General features: G+C 41.3%; 1 protein-coding gene across 1 annotated transcript in view; it reads left to right on the forward strand.

Annotated features, from left to right (window-relative positions):
* Positions 1-538: 538 nt before the first annotated feature.
* DISC1 (DISC1 scaffold protein) overlaps positions 539-18,550 on the forward strand; it is a 193,626-nt gene continuing 175,614 nt past the window's right edge. The window contains exon 1 of the mRNA XM_027657391.1: positions 539-585. The gene's annotated coding sequence lies outside the window, so the exon portion shown is untranslated. The remainder of the gene's footprint in view (positions 586-18,550) is intronic.

An 18,550-nucleotide genomic window follows, 5' to 3' on the forward strand; every position in this document is an offset into this window, starting at 1 on the left:
GAGGCACTTGGCAGAATTCTTTATTGTGAGGGTGACTGCATGCTAGAACACATTGCCCAGAGAGGTTGTGGAGTCTCCTTCACTGGAGATATTCAAGAACCATCTGGACACAATCCTGTGCCATGTGATCTAGGATGACCCTGCTTGAGCAGGGAGGTTGGACCAGATGACCCACAGTGGTCCCTTCTAACCTGACCCATTCTGTGATTCTTCATCCCTCCTAACTTAACGGCGGTGTCCCGCAGACCTGCGAGAGCAGAAACCGTACAGCCCGAGACCACCGCGCAAGCAGGAACTGGAGGGCCCTTGTTCTCTGGGACCGTGCGTGCGAACAACCCTGGCCCCACCGCCGCTCCCGCACCGCCGCCACCCGCACCACCCTCCGGAGCCGGTCCCGCCCGCCGCCCTCTCCTTCCCCAGGGCGGCGGGGCTGCTTGCGGCCCGCCCCTGGCGGGGAGGGGCCGGCGCCACGGCCGCTTTCCGCCCCGGTGTGGGACGGGGGGGCCGGGATGTGGCGGCCGCAGCCCCGGGCGGGCGGTACCGACAGGCGGCGCCGCGGCGGCGGGGGGGACGCGGCGGGCTCAGGTGAGCGGGGCGGCCCGAGGGAGCCGCGGGTGTTGCGGGGGAGGGCGGGGCGGCCGCCGACGGGAAGGGGGGGACGGCGGGTGCTCGGCCGGGGAGCTCCGGCGGAGCCCGTGAACGGGCAGGGGGCGACTGGGACCCCTGATGGGGCCGGGGCCGGCAGCGCTTCGCCCTGCTGGAGGGGCCGGGCGGCTCGGCTGGAGGTACCCTAGGGCTGGGAGAGTCGGCAGCCCCGGGGAGTCGTGTTGAGTATGGAGGGAATTTACTAATGTTTTGGTTTGGGTTTCTTTTGTTTGTTTGTGGTTTGTTTTCCCTCGTAAATAAAACACGGATCTTTCATTTCAAAGTCTGAAAGTTTTAGGATTTTATAATGTTTCCTTTTTTTTTTTTTTTCTAAGCCCCCGCTCTTGTTGGCATTTGTTTCACAGTAACTGTAGTCTAAGAAACAGTCTTGCAACTTTTAAATAACAGAACTGTTTTTACCTCAATAAACCCCTCGAATTTCTCTTCGGCTGGTGAACGCAGTTATAATGATACGAAGATGTATAATTTGTTGTGTTTTTTTTTTTTTTTTTTTTTTTTTTTTTTAATAAACAAAAAGAGGGAAGTAATAGTGCTTTTAGAAGAGTCACCCACATAATATCTCCAGTCTTGGCTTAAGGAAGAAAAAGGAAAATGCCATCCCAACGAAAACTCTGTGCATATATACTTATAAATAACTGAATTTTATAAGACCGTGACCTCTTATGTGGATGAGCTGCTCTCCTCCTCCCTCAGAGCAGCAGCAGTCAGCTGTCCTGAGCTAGGACTGCCCTTGTTACCTATACTGGTGCTGGCAAAAGGCTGGAGCCTTGGGAAATTTTGGAAGAAAGCACTTCACCTTTTCCAGGACAGCTGGTGAAGAAAGCTGTATCGCTCACTGGGTGCATTTCTGCTGTTTTTTCATCTTCCTTGCCAACGATTTAATAGAAAACAGTTCATTCGTATTTTGGTAATCCAGGCTAATCTTTCCGTACAAGTGCTTGAGTAACTTCTTGCTATACTCTTACATAGCAGTTTAAGAGTTCTGCAGTGAAGTGCTTTTATAATAAGGGCTTTCACAGAATATGCTGCAGAAGGTATACAAGCTAGTGCTGCTGGTAATTAAAAGTATATGAGTTTTCAAAGAAGTTACTGAAGTACACTGGGATGCATTATTTCTGTTTTTGTCCTTTCTTATTTGTTCATTTACTTGTCAGTTTGCAATTGGCCTTACGGTAACTCTTGAAAATGGGAGAAGTTCTACTTTATTAAACTTTTCTTGGTGTTTAAATACTGAAGTCCCTTTAATTATGTTGTATGGGTATTCCCTCATGTCATTGCTGAAGTTAAAATTGTTGTGGTTCACTCTAGGAAGACATTGACAGTGGTTTTCCAGTTAAAGCTACAGTACATTTATTACGATTGATAGGGCTTTTAGACCCTTATGAAGCTGAAAAGTGAGAGTGTTTAAATATTTGATTTAAAAGTTAAAAAAGCTGAGTTTAGAGGTTTTTGGTTTCTTAAAATATTGTGATCGTGGCAATATACCCAAGGGAATGTGCATGAACCCCCAAATGCTTATGCACAGTGTTTTGTACACTTGAGATTAGGATCATGTCCAACTATGTCTTTTTTTCTTCCTAGTGCTTGATACTATCAGAGTTATCAATTTTCTGTACAGCTCTTTGAGACTGGACACTGCAAACGGCGTGTTCTCATACATGATACTGATAATTGCAGTGCAGCAGCACTCTAAAGAACGGTCAGAGGCAAGTATTGTATTGCCACTGGTTTCCTCCCTCTTTAAATTTAGATAAATAATCCTTTGTTCCTGTCAGTAAAGTGAAGTCAAAACTTTGGGCCTAAGCTGCTGCTGCTGGAATTGTAGTGGAGCCGTGAAAGAAAAGAGGATTTATTAGCACCAGGATAAATTAATTGTGACGAACAGGAGGACAGAAAGCACTGCAAACAATGTTTTGTACTGACAAAAGGGAAAACCCTAAAGGTTAATTCTGACTTTGTTCACAAATTAGGCACACTCGGTTAGGCTTTTTTTCCTCGCCATAGCTTGAGCCTTTGACAACTACTGAGCCACCTGACCTTTTAAGTGAGATTTACTGGAGTGTGTGACACCTCACGAGTGCTCCTTGGGAGTTATGATTTTTATTTTTCCTCTCATTTCAGTATCGTGTTTTTTTGAGCAAATTGTCTTTCTAATTGAGCAGAGACAGGCTGTGACCTTTTCTGGTTTTGGCCATAATGCGTATTAATGACTCCTGTGTAAAGGGGTTTCCGTACCTCCTTTGGAGTATTGGCCTCCAAGGTGAACAGAAAGGAACCTGCAGAGTTGCCATAGTGATTTCCAAGTTCATCCGTGCCATCTTGTGTCTTTTTCCAGAAAGCAGTCCTTTCATGCTGTGTCGCTTAGATTAGGATTGAACCCAGGATATGTTGTAATACTATTCAATATTCTTGAAGGAAAACTGTTGAAAAACCCTTATGTATTCGGAATGAATGCGCCTTTTGTAAATCAACAGTCACACGAGATAAAACTTGGCCCTCTCGCACTGAAGAAGGCTGCTGTGCTTATGTTAAGCATGGTAGTATCCTTATTTGGAGGTGTTTCCTTAATTCTGTGTAATGTTAACATTATTTAACACTTTTTTCTTTTTTCTTCTTCTTTAGCCTATGGGCACAGATTCCATTAACAGCTCATCTGAAAAATGCTTTCAGGGAGAAATGTTTCTTCATCAAGCCTGCTAGCTACTGCTGCAGTGGAAGCTGAGATCCACTATGGACATACTTTGTTTGTTAAACATCAGTCTTCTCTATGGAAATTGAATTAGCAATTGACATGGAGTTGCTTTCCTATTTATTGATGCCGAGAATGTGAAGTGGCTTAATGAGTAATCTGAAGTCTGCAGGCAGAGGGGTGAGATCATGTGCTTGCCTCAAGTAGGGTTTCTTTGTTCAGTGTGATTCCTTTGGGACATGCAGAATTTGGATTCTGTCTCCCTTTTGTATGTACTGTAAAATGCTGCTTGCTCTGTTTCAGACCCTCCTTCATCTTACTGCCACGCTTCCTTCCAGAACAGCTCTTATTATCTGTGTGTGATAAATTTCTAACTGGGGCCTTGCTGTCTAATGAGTATGATCGATGGCAAATTCTGTTCTTTCTCACCCCCTCCTCCCTTCCCCTCTTGCTGCCTTACAAATAGGTGTGTTAGTTGTGTGACCCTGATGTCAGGGTAAATTGTCTAATTACTCTGCTCTTTTTGCCTTCCGTCACTCTGTTTATTTGTAACAGTGACAAGTGTAAAAAAACCCCACCTAAATATTAGATTTTACCTTGAAAAGTAAATATTTACTACATAAACAGCTCTGTACTCAGAATTAGGGATGGAAAGTGGAAAATGCATTTTCTTAGTAGTGCTTAGTGCTTTAGTTTCAAAGTTGTATGCATTACCTGTATTTATGGATTGAATGAAACAGTAACCAAGTCAGAATGAACAGAAATTTGCTAAACACACTGTATGTATGCTCAGATTATAAAATCTCATTGGAAAAGAGCTCTGTGGGAAAAGTGACTCCTGGAAAAAAAGAGCAGAAAGAATGTCATGTGTGTGAACTTTCCTTGTTCTCTACAGTGGCTGAAGAGCTGGTTGGTTGGAGGGGTTTAGTGTGCTCTTGTTGAAAGTTTTGCTTTGCTGGGCTGAGAGGTCAGTGGGGCAGGAAACCATTACAGAGGAAAATCTCTTAGTAGGGAAACTTTGAGGCAACCTGTAGAGTGAAGTCAAGAGGTTGATAGAGAGCATTCTAAAACTAAACAGGAATGGAAGGGTTAGTAGCTGTGGCATTGGTGTAGCTTTTCAAGACCTTGCTTAAGTGTGAATAATAATGGAAAATTAGAATCAAATGATAGTGATGTTTTCAATATGTCTGTAGGTAATGAAGTTTGTCAATGGCTTCATGATCATGGCTCGGCTTCGCGAACAAAGATTTGGGGAGGGCTCATGTTTGTTACAAGCACACTGGTGGCTAAAAAGGCCAATAGGAGATAGGCATGTCCGGTTGCAAAAGGCACAGCAGAAAGACTCCTTGGGTGGTATATTCTACAAGACACAATTTGTTCTGTGTTGTCTCTTCTCCTCAAGAGTGATCCTGCGTGCGTTCTCAAAGGAAGCAGCAGCGTTATAGATGGTGTGTCTCCAGACCTCCCAATTTGAGGCCAGAGTAGACCAGTGATGTTGCTAAATATGGCCAAGGCTGAGATGTTGTTTCAAGGAGTCCTTGTATCTTTTCTTCGGGGCTCCTCTCTTGCGGCAGCCAGTGGCAAGTTCACCATAAAGCAGGATCTTAGGGAGGTGGTGGTCCTTCATCCTTGAGATGTACCCTGCCCAGCTCAGCTGTGACTTTGCTGATTAATGGGGTGAGCAGCTTAGTCCCTAGCTCAGCTCATCTGTCTGACAGCACTTTGAGTTTAAATCACCAAGGTTTAAGGTCTGAAAAATAAGTTTTGAGCATCAAAGGAGACCATTCTTAGGATCTTCTTGTTTTGTTTTTGGAAAGCCATAAAGTCTCCAGAGAGCTTGGGAAGGGAAAGAATAGTGTTTTCATGCTACTAAACTGCTTTCATGCCGTTTTAGTGGGATGCTTAAAGTATTTTGCTACCAATCTTTAATGATATGTTGGTAAGCATCCTTTCCACTGACATACCAGCTTAGTCTTATGGGTTATCACTCTTGTAGATACACAGGCACCTGGAATGGTGCCTAGGGGAGACTACTTTCAAGGCCAGATGCTTATAGCCACAGGGTTTTCCTTTATGTCACTAATGTGTGTGGTCTGGTTGTTCCCCTTTCCCACACACATAAATGCCTTACTTCAGGGAAACACAATGAGGTTCCAAGGAAGGAACATCACCGACCCTGTTCAGTGTGGTAAATCCAGGCTGTCTCAGCTCCATAAAGTATCTGACTCTGTTGCAAGGGCTAAACTGATCATATCAATTTAGTTTTCTCCTCTTGTTGGAGAGCATGGCTTTGGGAACAAAAACTTTCCATTCTCTTTTAGGATTTTGGACAAGGATGGTAACTGAGGCAGGAATGAGATTGAATTTCATTGTGCTGGTCTAAATTCCAGGTGCTTCCTGTTGCTGATGGTCCATGGAGACCCAGATGATGGAGGGAAATGGGCAGCACAGCCATTTGCTGGGGCCTGGCTGTTCCCGTTTTGTGAGTAGTGCATTAACCTGTCAGTATTTGCACTAATAGCTCAGGCTGAGCTGTGGCTGTGTTGCATTCCTAGCTCTGCTCTTGCAGAGCCATAGGCACACCAATCTTGGGAGAATGTGACAAACACCTGCTGAGTTTGGTGATGATTTATATTGCTATAGTAAGATTTCCTTAATGGTAACATCTTTTTTGTTGCTGTGTCCCCAGTGGGAGTGATGCGGATAGGGTGCTGATATCTCTGCTTTAGCAGTGGTGTGGAGTCTCAGAAGCATGGGATGCTCTCAGACACCCCGGATGGTCCCAGACTATGCTGCCACTGCAGTGGGGCAGCACTGTTTTGCCAGGGAACCATGCTGAAAACTTGCTCCCGTTCTGCCAGAGCCCTTGTTTAGGGGAGCAGTACATTTTTATTTGCTTAGAGCTGTGAAATCTTGAGGAGACCCTCAATGAAATTGTGTGAGAAGGGCCTGGTCACTGTTGCCTTGAGTGCCACACCAGAGCAGCTGATCTTCTGTGTGGTTTTGCTCCCAAACTAGTTAATAATCAACAGGTATTGTGTTTACCTTTTCCATTGGGAACCTGAACGTGGTCATGGAGGGACAGCTGCTGTGGTGTTCCCATGCAGGTGGTCTGTGGGGGCCTCGTACAGACTTGGCTATGAGAAGAGCTGCTTCACTTAATAGTTCCCTTTGAGCAGTGCACCAGAGCTGGATGTCTGCTTCCTGTGTGAATGTAGATGGGAAAATCCAGTTTTGCCAGGGGTCTCAGATTGCTGTAAGGTCAGAAAAGATCAGCTTCCACTTCTTTCTTTGTTTGCAGTAAGCAATAGCGATAGGGTATTTGTTTTTTTAGCAGATTGAGAATTTTCCTGCTATGGCACCACCTTTTGCCAATGACAGAATTTTCCATGGAGTCATCTGTTCTAGGGTCAAGTTAGGAACCATTTCATGTTAGCCAATAAGGTGTTTTCTGCCCACCTTGAATATAGTTATGAAGTACATTTGTTACCAACTTTTTCTGTATGGGGTAGCACTGTGAGGTAGTAACCAGTGTTGCTGTTTTGGGAAGAACAATCCATAACAATTCTGATTGCACTTTGTGAAACCTACTGACTTGCCCAGTTGTTCTTTAGGGCCTTCTGTTTATCCTTTAGAGTGCAGTTAGTAAGGTTTTCCATCTTTGGGTTGAAGAGTCTGTATATTCATGCCATTCACCTTCTGAATTAATTTCATATAATTTAAAAATAATTTAGCTTTGTTATGACTAGTGACGGTGTGTAGCAACCCTTTGGTTGTGCTTCTGGTGAGTGTGGTGTGGCACTGAATTTCCTGATGAGAGTTCAGACCTTTCTCCTGAATCTGGATGCACACATACTTCTTACATTACTGCTTTGTGTGCTGCCCTTAGTGAAACTCTCTGTGCTTTGCCTGGCCATAAAATTGAAAGCCTAGGTGTTATGTGTAGCCTTAGCAAGTTTAAATTGGTTGTTGTTTTAATGCTGAGAGGCCAGTATGACTGTTCAGTGCAAGCCATGAGAAGTACATGGGGTTACTGTCTTTCTTCTAGGTCTCTTAGGAGTAATTGTTCTACATGTTAGCTGTCTAAAAGTGATCTCTAATGACTTGAAAATCATGATATAAAATATGAGAGGAGTTTTTAAAAGGAGGATTACAATGCAGGGAGCAAGTAGGGAATAATACTAGTAGTAATAATAATCAAAATCAAACAGACCAGCTAAAGATAGTGCAGAGGACAATTAGGAATTCTGGGTAGCAGCCTGTGGATGTATTTTGAGCACCAACATTGCTTAGTAGTGGAAGAAGAACAAGACCAGCCCCAGAAATCCCTCAAAAACCAAACCAAGAAAGAGAAGATATAGAAATAGCTGTATTACTACTTAATTCAGTTATATAGAACATACACACCTCTGTCACACTTATGGCTGCCTGATACAGCTGTGTGGCAGAGTTTTCAAGTTTGACTTTTTCCCTGCTCATGTCATAATCAGACTTCATGCTGGATAGGAAAGTGGCAGTATTCCCTGGGCAGAGGTGGTCATCCTCCTTGCCTTGCTAGGAAGTTTGTGTGAGAGGCAGGTTTTGTTGCAGCTGTTCAGATGTGATGTTAGATTTTTCTCTGTGTGTAATGCCCTTGGAACCATTTAAGGGATTATGTTTTTGAAAGGAAAGTGTCTTCAGAGAGTTATAGTCTCACAGATGGCTCCATCTTGTCCTCCAGTTGGCAAGCAGCCTAGGAAAAGGTATCAAAATAATTTTTAATGTAGTAAACCAAATAATGCCTTGAGAGAAATGCTCTCCAATATTTGTTACAGCCAATAAAAAACCCTCAGTAATAAAGATTTTGTGAAATAACTGCAGTAGATCAAAGTGACATTTAAGTGATGCTCGTGAGCATTGTTTAATCACCAGCTAACTACTAAAGGCCTTCTGCTGTGGAACAGTTGGAGTTCCTGTGTTCTTATGCCTTCCTGTGTCTGCCTTGCTTAAGGCCCTGACCATCCCAAAACTTGTGATTTCTCTGTGTGTGTGTTGGATGCTTAAATGCTGTTTGAGAACTTATTTATTTCTAGTACTGAACTTTATTCTGAACTTTATTCATTGAAAGTCAGCTGTTTTCAGCTTCCAGGATGTGATGGAACTATTGTTTTTTAATTTACTTGTGACTCCTTTGTGGAGTTAAATCAGATAAGTTGCTTTCTTGTAAGGTGGTATGCATCTTCAGAAATGAAACTCTTCAACTTCTGTGTATAGTTAACTAGTGGAATACTGAAATCCTGACATATATATTTAAATCTTAGATGTATAATAGGATAGTTTGGGTTGGAGGGAGCTTCAGATAGTTTCTGGTCCAATTCCCTGTTTAAAGCTGGACTAACTCTGAGGTTCTGTCAGGTCACTCAGGGCTTTATGCTGTTGGGCCCTGAAAAGCTCCAAGGACAGTGCAACCTGCTCTACCTCTTGGCTGCTCTCAGGATGAAAAAGTTTTTCTTAGTATCCAGTTGGAACCTTTTTTGTTCTAAGTTATGCCCATCTCTTTCTTGACCTATCTCTGTGCGCTGCTGTGTATGGATTGCTGTCATCCTTGCTACTGGTATGTAGCATCTTCAGAAAATTGTTACCAGTAGAGGGTAATTAGAAGGTAATTTCTAACATCTTTGGAAGTCTTAGAGTAGCACACTTGGCATTCTTTGATTTACTTTCCTTTCTATACCATAAAATAGCACTGTACTTAATGAAATTTATCATTGCTGCAAATATATCTTTATACCCAAAGAGGGCATTCTAACCTCAGAGATGTTCTTAGTTCTGCCTTCATGGCTTTCTCTGGTGCAGAGTCCTTGCTTATGACTCAGACTTTAAGGTAATTTAAGTTCAAGACATTTCATATGTTTTTGTTCAATAAAGCACTATGACACTTTTATTGTACAGAAATGAAAATACATGTATCTTCTCGATATCTCTCACAATTTTATTGTCATCTCTTTGTTTTTTTTTAAGGCTAGTCATGCAAGGTGTTCCTGCTCACAGAGGTTTGGAAAGAGAGGATACTTTCTAGGTTGTGAAACTTTTGCAACTGTGTTCAAAATGCTGTGATTCCTTTTCCCCTAGTCAGGAGAAAATTTAAAAGGTTTCTAGCATAAAAGTAGCACTGTTTCACTCAGAAGTGAAAGAAACCTGTCAATTAACTACTTATATCTATGGACTCTCTTAGTGGACTTCCTTGACACAGATATTTTATAAATATATTTTCCAGTCTCAGATCTGTGGATTAGTATAGACTTGTTTCAGTTCCGAGTACACAAGTGTAGACAGGTTCAAGTCATTATGGCTAAGTTAAGGAGTCATCTAAATATGATGTTTGTATTTGCTTCAAATTTCTGGTGAAAATGTAAGTTAAACCTGAAGTTTTGAGTAAAAATTCATTGGACAGGATAGCATTATTGCAGAGTCTGCCTCAGGGGGGACCTGGGACTCCAAGGTTTGATAGTTTAGATAATATAAAGATAAAATTCATCCAAGTGCTACTTTTAAATCTCCAATCTATTCCATGAAGGTGGGAGTTCTAAAAGTACAAAGCCTTAGGTGTATTCTTATAGTAAAAATACTTATTTTCTAGCTGTCTTTCAGGAGTCCTGTTTTAGTAATTTTTCTGTCTTGAGCATGCTTTGTGACTGGGGTAAGTCATATAGCTTCTCACATGGCCTGCTCTAACCACAAAGCAATGCATCAGACCACTGCTGTACCTCAGAACTGATGAGATCAAATGTCTCTGAAAATGCATTGCTTTCCTTGAAAGGAAACTACAGCAGTTCTGCCTGCTACTTCTTAATAGTAATACTTGTCAGGAGTATTGTATGTAAACCTGAAAGAAGCAGGGGAAGAAATCTGCTACTGCTGCTACTACACTAGTAGTACCCACGGACCTGTCCCATACACCTGAAAGGATAGGCACATGTGAGCTACTTTGCACAGAATCCTGCTAATCCTGGGTTCAGAATTCAGGTTTTCTAAAACAAGTAATAAATTAAAAAGAAAAAAGTATTGGAAGTAACGAGCTAACCATCTATATTTATTCTGGAAAACAATTTGAATGACACTCAAAGTTTTCCTCTGCCAAGCTTTTTGTTACTGAAGCAGATCTATTCAGGTGTGCGTGTTTAACGCCATATGGTACAATATGCACCTTTTTTATCCACTTAAAATGCTAAGCTGAATCTGGAATATGCTGACCTAAAAAACTGCTTCATTGGCTTATTCTTTTAATAGAGAGAATATTTTTGAAAGGCCAGTCTGATTTTTGAGTGTACTTCTCATTATTTTTTTAACTTGAAGTATTCTACAGAAGACTGTTTCATTACAGTATCACACAGGGGCCTTGGCACCCAAGAAACATCTGCAAGCTATCTCATATAAGGGTACAATTTCCTTAAAGGTTAATACTATGCTTTAATGTACCTAGGTAACAAAAGCAGACAAGTAAGGCTCGATGAAAGGTGGCAGATCCTAGGGCTTTGTACGTAGGTAGTAGTACTTCAGTGAATTACAAATAGCATGTGACAGAAATATGTTAAAAAAAACTTAGGGCAAAAGTGTGCTTTTGTTGAGCAGCATAGACATGTGTTAATAAGTGAAGTGTAGCCTGTATTATTAGGTAATATATGTTAGCCCAGGGAGACTGCCAGAGTAAATTGTGGCAGGTAATTGTCTTGATTTCCTAGACATGAATAGCAGTGATTTAGAGTCATGGGAAAGAAGCTCTTTCAAGAGTGTTTTCATTGAGATGATCTCAAAGGGGATGAATGGAGTCAGTGTGCCTTTAGAGTGAGGTTTGGTTTAGATTGTCATACTAACTCTTGTGTGTGCTGTGAAAGAGGTAAACGGAGCCCTGAGAACTGGCTGAAGTCCTGGTAACTAAAAGGCTGAGCACCTGGAGGGAAGCGATGAAATCAGTGAACACAGCTGAAGTGGGGTTGGGTTCCTTTTAAATGCACCTGGGGAAGCCTAGAAACTTCTGAGCCCTGCTCAGATGGGAAGTGTGAAGTAGGAAGGCTCTCCATCTAGGAAGGGATGGGGTGGTCTGAGGAGCTGGAGGGCCTGGAGGCTCATAGGAAGAGGATTTTTGGAGGTAAGTTGAGGCATGCTTTTTTGCTGTTGTGAGAGGAATGCTGTCAAGGGAGATGAAGGGAGGCTTATGCATTTTGGGCTCAGGATGAAAAGAATAAACTGGAAAGGACCAGGGAAGTGGTATTGAGGAATGATATTGGGAAAGAGGGTATCTCTCTGTGGCTTTGAACATTGTTTGGGAGCTTTGTTATCGCTCTAGACTGTGTGGTGTGAAGTGTGACCTATGCAGAGTTTGGTCAAAAGATCCAGGGCAGCAAATAGAATGATTTCTGGATTAATTCTCTTTTTCACTTGAAGAGAAATGAGTGCTTGGTTTGAGAGAGGTAAATAGGGAGCGAGGATTGAAATGCAACGGAAGTTAGTGTAAAAGAATGCAGGGTTTGATGGGAGTGGTGAAAAGTGTGTGCAGCGTTGGGATGGAGACAAAAATGAGTAAGGTGACAGTCAAAGTAAATCTATTGGTGTTGATGATGTCTTCACTCAGTCTAGAGTCTGACTGGCTGCTACTTGACTGTACTCCCTGATCCTTGTCTGCTTCTAGTGGAAGTCAAATGGCTTTTGACTGTGCATGAACGTGCTTTGGTCCTGTTGAGTCTTTAGTCATGGTGTCAGGTACATGGGGTAACTCTCAACTCCTACCTGGAGATGAGTAAGCAGTTGCTCAAATCTGTGCTCCTGCAGTACCTGGTGATGTGGGTTGGAAATACCAAGTTTGGCCTCTAATGCTAGGGCTCACACCTGGGAAGGTATAGACAGCGAGCTGTCTAGCACTGGTGGGTGCCTTCTTTGAGTGCTCCGTGATCATTTCTTGAGATCTTCTCATCCTCTGTATTGATTGCCGTTGTTGCTCTGTGCTACCATGTGTGCTACATTCTGTAATTCAATGCCATTGCCTTCTAGAGAGAAACTCTATTCTTTCTTGGAGTGTTAATTTTTTAAAATTCTTTTTAAGATATCTGACTTGTTCTAGGCAGAGTGACTTCTGTCCCACTGTATTTAGAAGGACCAGTAATTTCTGCTAGAAGAGAGGTGTTCTTGCCAGTGGTTAGTATTCTCCTGCAGTTGCAGCAATATCTGCTATAGTACTTCTTCCATAGCTTGTTCATACATAATCTCAGAATTTCCTGAACAGTCTACTTTTTTCCTCCATGCTAGAGGAAACGGATATAGCTCATGTCCTCACTTTTGTATTCTCAGGCCCAATAAAACAAACTTCCAACTTCTGTTTTGTCTGTCTACAGCCTTGGGTAAGGTTTGTAAAGATCAAGCCATATTCTCAGCAAAGGTCTCAAAAGGGATATTGTGTGTGTCTTTCCTGTGTAGCGGTGAAGGTCTCCGAGGGAACTGCAGTCTGCTTGCTGGAGCACAAAGGTTGACCCCTCACAGGTTATAACATCTGCAGGCTGATGATGATACTGAGTAATCTACTGGCATTTAGCAAGGACTTGTGTTAACTGAAGTCACTTGTGCCGCTGTTGAGGATGGGAGAGCAGTGCTGCAGTCTGTGCCTCGTGGGTTCAGCTGAGAATCTTCATCTTGCCACTTAGAGTGGCAAGTTTATTGTCAGCTGGCAGAAGTACAGTTCACACAGTTGCTGCTGCAAAGAGCAAAGAATACCTGAGTACAGAAATTTTGTTGGAGCATAAAGAGTTGCAGGGCTTCATGTGAAGCCCTGAGATTTTCATTTCAGGGGGAACAGGGTGATGGACCAGCACCACTTTTTTTGCTTTCCTTCTAGCTACAGGTTGGCCTTGTGTCCTGAGCACAGTTGTAACTGCAGTTTGTGTTCATGCCTGGCTTTTATAGTATCTTATATTTAAGCTGCATCCTGGGGTGGTGTGCTTTCTGTGGGAACTTAGTGCTCAGGTTTCCTTGTGTCTGGAGCTCCATTCCGTCTCCATTGTTGCCTAGACCTCATGGGCACTGCATCTGACAGCCGGACTGCGGCTGTAAGGTGAACTTCTTTCATCAGGCAAAGGAGGAGTATTTGTCCCAGGACTGATATTAAATTGTAAAACTAGAAGAATTCGGACTCCTCACCCTTGGCAATATAGGAACTGCCACGTTGTTTTATTTTCATTATAGTGATCACTACTGAGCTGTTAAGAGAAAATTACTTTCTATTTCAGTAAACTCAATTCTGGTTTCAGACTGACTGTGCATCAGATGCTTAATTTGGAACCCACTCTCTTGGTGAAATTAAAAATTCAAATCTCCAAGCTGGAGCACTCAAACTGTGCTTGAATTAGAAATTGACTGCTGTCAATGTGCTCTCACACTTCACTTTTTTTTTTTTTAAATTCTTCCCCCCTCCCCCCCCGATGAGTTTTATATTAGAGTCTTGCTGTAGATGATCTGACTGAGCAGAAGCAGTGGGAATCCATGCTGTCACTCTGTAGACAGAGTGATGAAAGAGAAGTGTGTTGTGTTAAATAGACCATTCTTGAAAAGGACTGCTGTGTACTAATTTCGCAGTTTCACGCGTGTTTGGTGAAATACTTTTATAAGATATGATTGCAAACCCATTAAGTGTTGTTTGCAAATTAATTTATGACCTAAGCAAACTTCACGGTTTCTATGCAATATCCTTGCTCCCCTATTTCTATGTAATATTTAAAGCTGTTGTCAGATCTTGACTGAAAGAACAGGGTGTTCTCTCCACTTTAGACATTTGCATGGGCTGCCTCTACAGAATTTTGCACTGAAACAGGGAACAAAACGTTTTTTCTCCATGAAGAACAACAAAATTTACACCCCCCCAACTCCTGAAATAAGCATTGATTTTTTTCTATTGTGAATATTCTCTGTAGGCTTGCAACTTGTGTGTCCATCTGCCTCTTTGAAAACTGGATAAATTATTCTCAGTTATTTACCTAGAAGTTAAAGAGAATTATACTTAAAGGTTTGGATAAAATTGGGCTGGATATTTGTGGGGAAGTGCTTTCTGTTATTGACTGTGCTGAAGGCACCCAGTGCTGGTACTGGCTTGTTCTTCCAGACCTACTTGTGTTCTCCTTCCACGGTGTTTTGTTGTCCATCAGATGGTCGACAGGATGGATTGCTGAGCTGGGTGTAGGGTAAGTGATGACTGAGGAGCCTAAAAACTGTTGTTAGGCAGCTAGTTATGTGAGTTTGGCAGTTCTAGCTAGCCAAGGTGGATATCCGTGGGTTGGGTGAAATATATCAGTGAGTTGTGTAAGCAGGTTTGGAGAGTGATTTGGGTTGAGGCACATCAACCACAGATGAATTTGGGAAGTGAGATGTAATAACAGCTGGAGAACGAGAAGTGTGAGAAGTGTCTGTAACAGGATTACACTGATGTTAATCGCAAGGGTCTTGGGCTTTCCTGGCTTTTTTTTGCTTGAGACTTCTGTAACAGTACTTTTAACAGAGGCTATGTTGGGATCAGTGCCATCTTATTTTGAATATTTAGTGGTATCTCTGAAATTCAGCAAATGAGTCAAACTGTAACCCATTAAGAACCTACAACATTTTATGTATTTCTATGACTTAGGAACTGAACAGTAATAGTTGTTGTCATGTCAGATTGATTAATCCCTCAGAATGGTTCGTTTTTGTTCCTGATAGGTTAAACATTTGTGTATGTGTTTGTAAATAATAAATATTTTCATCTCACTTACTTTGTTTGTGTACAGTTTGATGCAGGTGTTTAAGGCTTCCTTAACAAAAGCAGCACTACAGAAATTGCTTGGAGCAGTACTTTGATAGTTGACTTTGAATATGACCTTTTCCTCCCCACCACAGTTACCACCCACAAATGCTGTGAAGGTGAATTTGTTAATCTAATAAAAATCAGTTGTATGTAATATATGTGTATTCACATAGTTGAGCTATCTTTAAAACTGCATATATAATTTCTCACTTACTTTCAGAAAGGACTTGATGAGCTTCCAAGCATTTTGCATTACATGCTTAAAGCAGGCGTGAGGAGGTGATCGTTTCAGAGTTTCTGTACTGATCTGTAAAATTCTAGTGTACTTAACAAAAGTGTAAGGTGGTTATACCTTTTCATCCACAGATGCTACTAGAGCTTTTGATCAAAAAACCTGAAATGACACTTTTGTGGCTGAAAACAAAGACCGATGATCTAAAATAAATTAAATGATTGTTGTTCTTTAGCATCAGGCTGGATACAAGAGAACGTGCTCTTTTCATCAGTGGGAAATGCTCTTTGGCTTCACCTCTCCCTCTTTCATCTCACTGGTGTGAACTAAGATGTGAACAACATCGCTTTACAGCAGTAGACTATTTTCTTTTTCCCTGTGCTCTGGATGTGAACTGTTAGCTTCTATGAAATATTGGTCATCAGGAAAGATTGCTGTGGTGAAAGAGCTGTTATGATTGCTTCTGGGCTTTTATAATTTGAAGTAATTTGCACATACTTGCCATTAGAATATATATTGCATCATCTTCTAAGATTGTAAAATATATTTTTTTTAAAGTTGATTTGTAATACTACAATTGAAAGGCTCTTCCATTTGGGACTTCACTCTTTTTCTAAATGCATGTCTGATATAATGCATGAAACACTGTTATGTAGGATTTAAAAATTACCTTCAGTTGTTTCCATTCTGATAGTCTTGTAGTTAATTGTGAAATGTTATTTGATGTTCTTGAAATTGAGAGAATTATAAGATGAATTTGAGGCCTGTCTTTATTTAACAAGATACCTGAATTGGTTCAGGGTAGTTTCTGTATCTGATGTGCAGACGAAGCAAGCTATGGTTGGGAGGCTATGCAGAGAAACAAAGTCTCTGTAACTAAATTTCAGATAGGTGATGATAAACGACGGAAATTATTCTAATCTTGAGAAAAGGGACATGACAGAAAGGTAAACAATGCCCAAACAGTATGCCCAAGGTCATAGTAACTTCCTGGCTGGGTTTTGTGATGGCTGAGGGCACCATGACTGCTCTCTAGCTGGAACTGGGGATCAGGCTGTGGCCACTGCCTTCTCCCTCCCTTATCCTTTGGGCAAAGGTGTGAGTGTTCATGTTGGTGCCAGCTCTGGCCACTCTGCCTTGTGCTCAGAGGCAGCTACATTGGGGTGAAGGACTTGCAGCTCTCTCCTGGTAGCATCCTCTGGATGGGTCGTGGCTTGGACTATAATCTTGAGGATAATTCAGACAGTGGTCTGTACTGGTATCCAGATGAGTAACTTGGGCTGCTGGACTCACTGGGAGACAGACCTGGAGTCCCTAAAAGAGCCGAATGCCAAACGTGCTTAGATTACCTGCAAATGTTGTGAGGAATGCAGAGATGTATGGGTTTTGTGTGAACTTGTTGAGGATACTGGAATTCTACCCCTTTGGCTCTAATAATATTTAGAATTGCATCCAGTTCAGTTGGTGTGAATATCTAATGCTTTGGCCAATTTAAACCCTATTTACATTAGCTTAGTTTAAATTTGGTGTTTAAAGAGCTGTAATTATCTGTCTGCTTTAGAAATTCATAGTGATTTAGTGAGATCAATTTTAAACTGATTTTAATTAAAGCAGAAAATCTTTGACTTTTTACAGATGAGGCCTGTGACTAGCCTTTTTAAATGGTGAGGAAGTATATGCAGTCCTAGAATGATTTTTTTTTTCCTACATGACTGATTTCTTCTGCTGAAGTCAAATTTAGGCTGTTGTTTTGTATATAAACTAAAAGAATTAAATTCTAAAGAACATTTTATTGAATTTTTTCCCTTGCTCCAAGAGTGGTTTCTGTTTGTTAAGACTTCTATTAAATTGCTGCCAGTACAGCATTTCACTGTCTTTTTATTGTAGACAGACCGATGGATTCTGTGACCTTTTTTACTTTTGATTTCTGTGATTCTTTTTTCCTCAGACAAAAGAGAATGTAAGAGATAGCTGGGATATTCTAATTTATGGTGATAGGAAGCAGAATACAGAGGCCTAACTGCAGTCTCATGGTGAGATGTGCCACTATTCTAGTATATGGAAAATATATCAACTGCTTTTGTTGAAGGTTATTTGGAGAGAATGTAATGAATGTCGGGAAAATTCTCCTGGAAAGTTTCAGGTCTAATGCTTAAATTCTTGTACAGGATGTCCTTGTAGTGAGGTGTGTATGAGACCTGTGTTAGGAGTTGCTGAGTAGTTTAGATTATGTGCACATCTGTCAATGTAAAAATTGACAAAGGATCGTGATGAGAGATGAATATTAAATGTAAAGAAAAAAATCTGAAACTTGCGTTTTTGGAAAAACTCTGTGTGTGGGATATGGATATATCTAATACCTGAGATTCTGGCAATTTGATTCTGTTTCAGTGAGTAGAGGGCATAATTCAGCTAGACATCAGATTCCCTTGAAGGGTGATTCCAGCAAATAGGTCCAGTCAATATGTTTCCATGATACAAAATGGATGATAGCACAAAGCTTGTATTCCCATTATTGTGTGCAGGACAGACAAATGGAATACCTTTTAACTAGCAGTAAACTGAGAAACTGAAAGTAATTGCCACATAATCCTTCACCCATAATATATATAGAAATATGCAGAAAACATAGACAGCACATCAGTTCTGATGTCCTGCTTTTAATGTTCGCTGTGATTTATATCATGGGGTTTTTTTGGTTGATTGTTTGTTTGTTTTGTATTCTCTGCAAACAGCAAATTTATCTTTACATCTATGTAAGTAAGGTATGTGTGAGGAAATAGAGTTATTGAGCAAAGGCCCTTCCTTAATGATACTAATACTTCAGTAATGCTAGAAAGCATTAGTTTTCTAGGACTGATGGTTCTGCATGCAAAGCTTCTCCTTTAACTCTATATTTTGTACGATAGGTAGTACCATAAATCTAAATGACAACTTCTACAATATTTCATTAGACTGATATCTGCATCCACAGGGTGCTACAGAATTGCATCTGTTCTGGAAGCAGAATCTGAACCACTTGCTACTCATACAATTAAAGCATGGATATGGACACAAGAAACTGGACACAAGCAACAATAGGTTATGAACAAAATTTCCTTGTGAGTATGGTTCTCACCTTGTTGGATGCAGATTCAGTCCTGTCTTACATGTGCTTGTAAGT

The sequence above is a fragment of the Corapipo altera genome, unplaced genomic scaffold, assembly GCF_003945725.1.
Source record: "Corapipo altera isolate COAL_440 unplaced genomic scaffold, ASM394572v1 2c, whole genome shotgun sequence".
NCBI classification, from domain to species: domain Eukaryota; kingdom Metazoa; phylum Chordata; class Aves; order Passeriformes; family Pipridae; genus Corapipo; species Corapipo altera.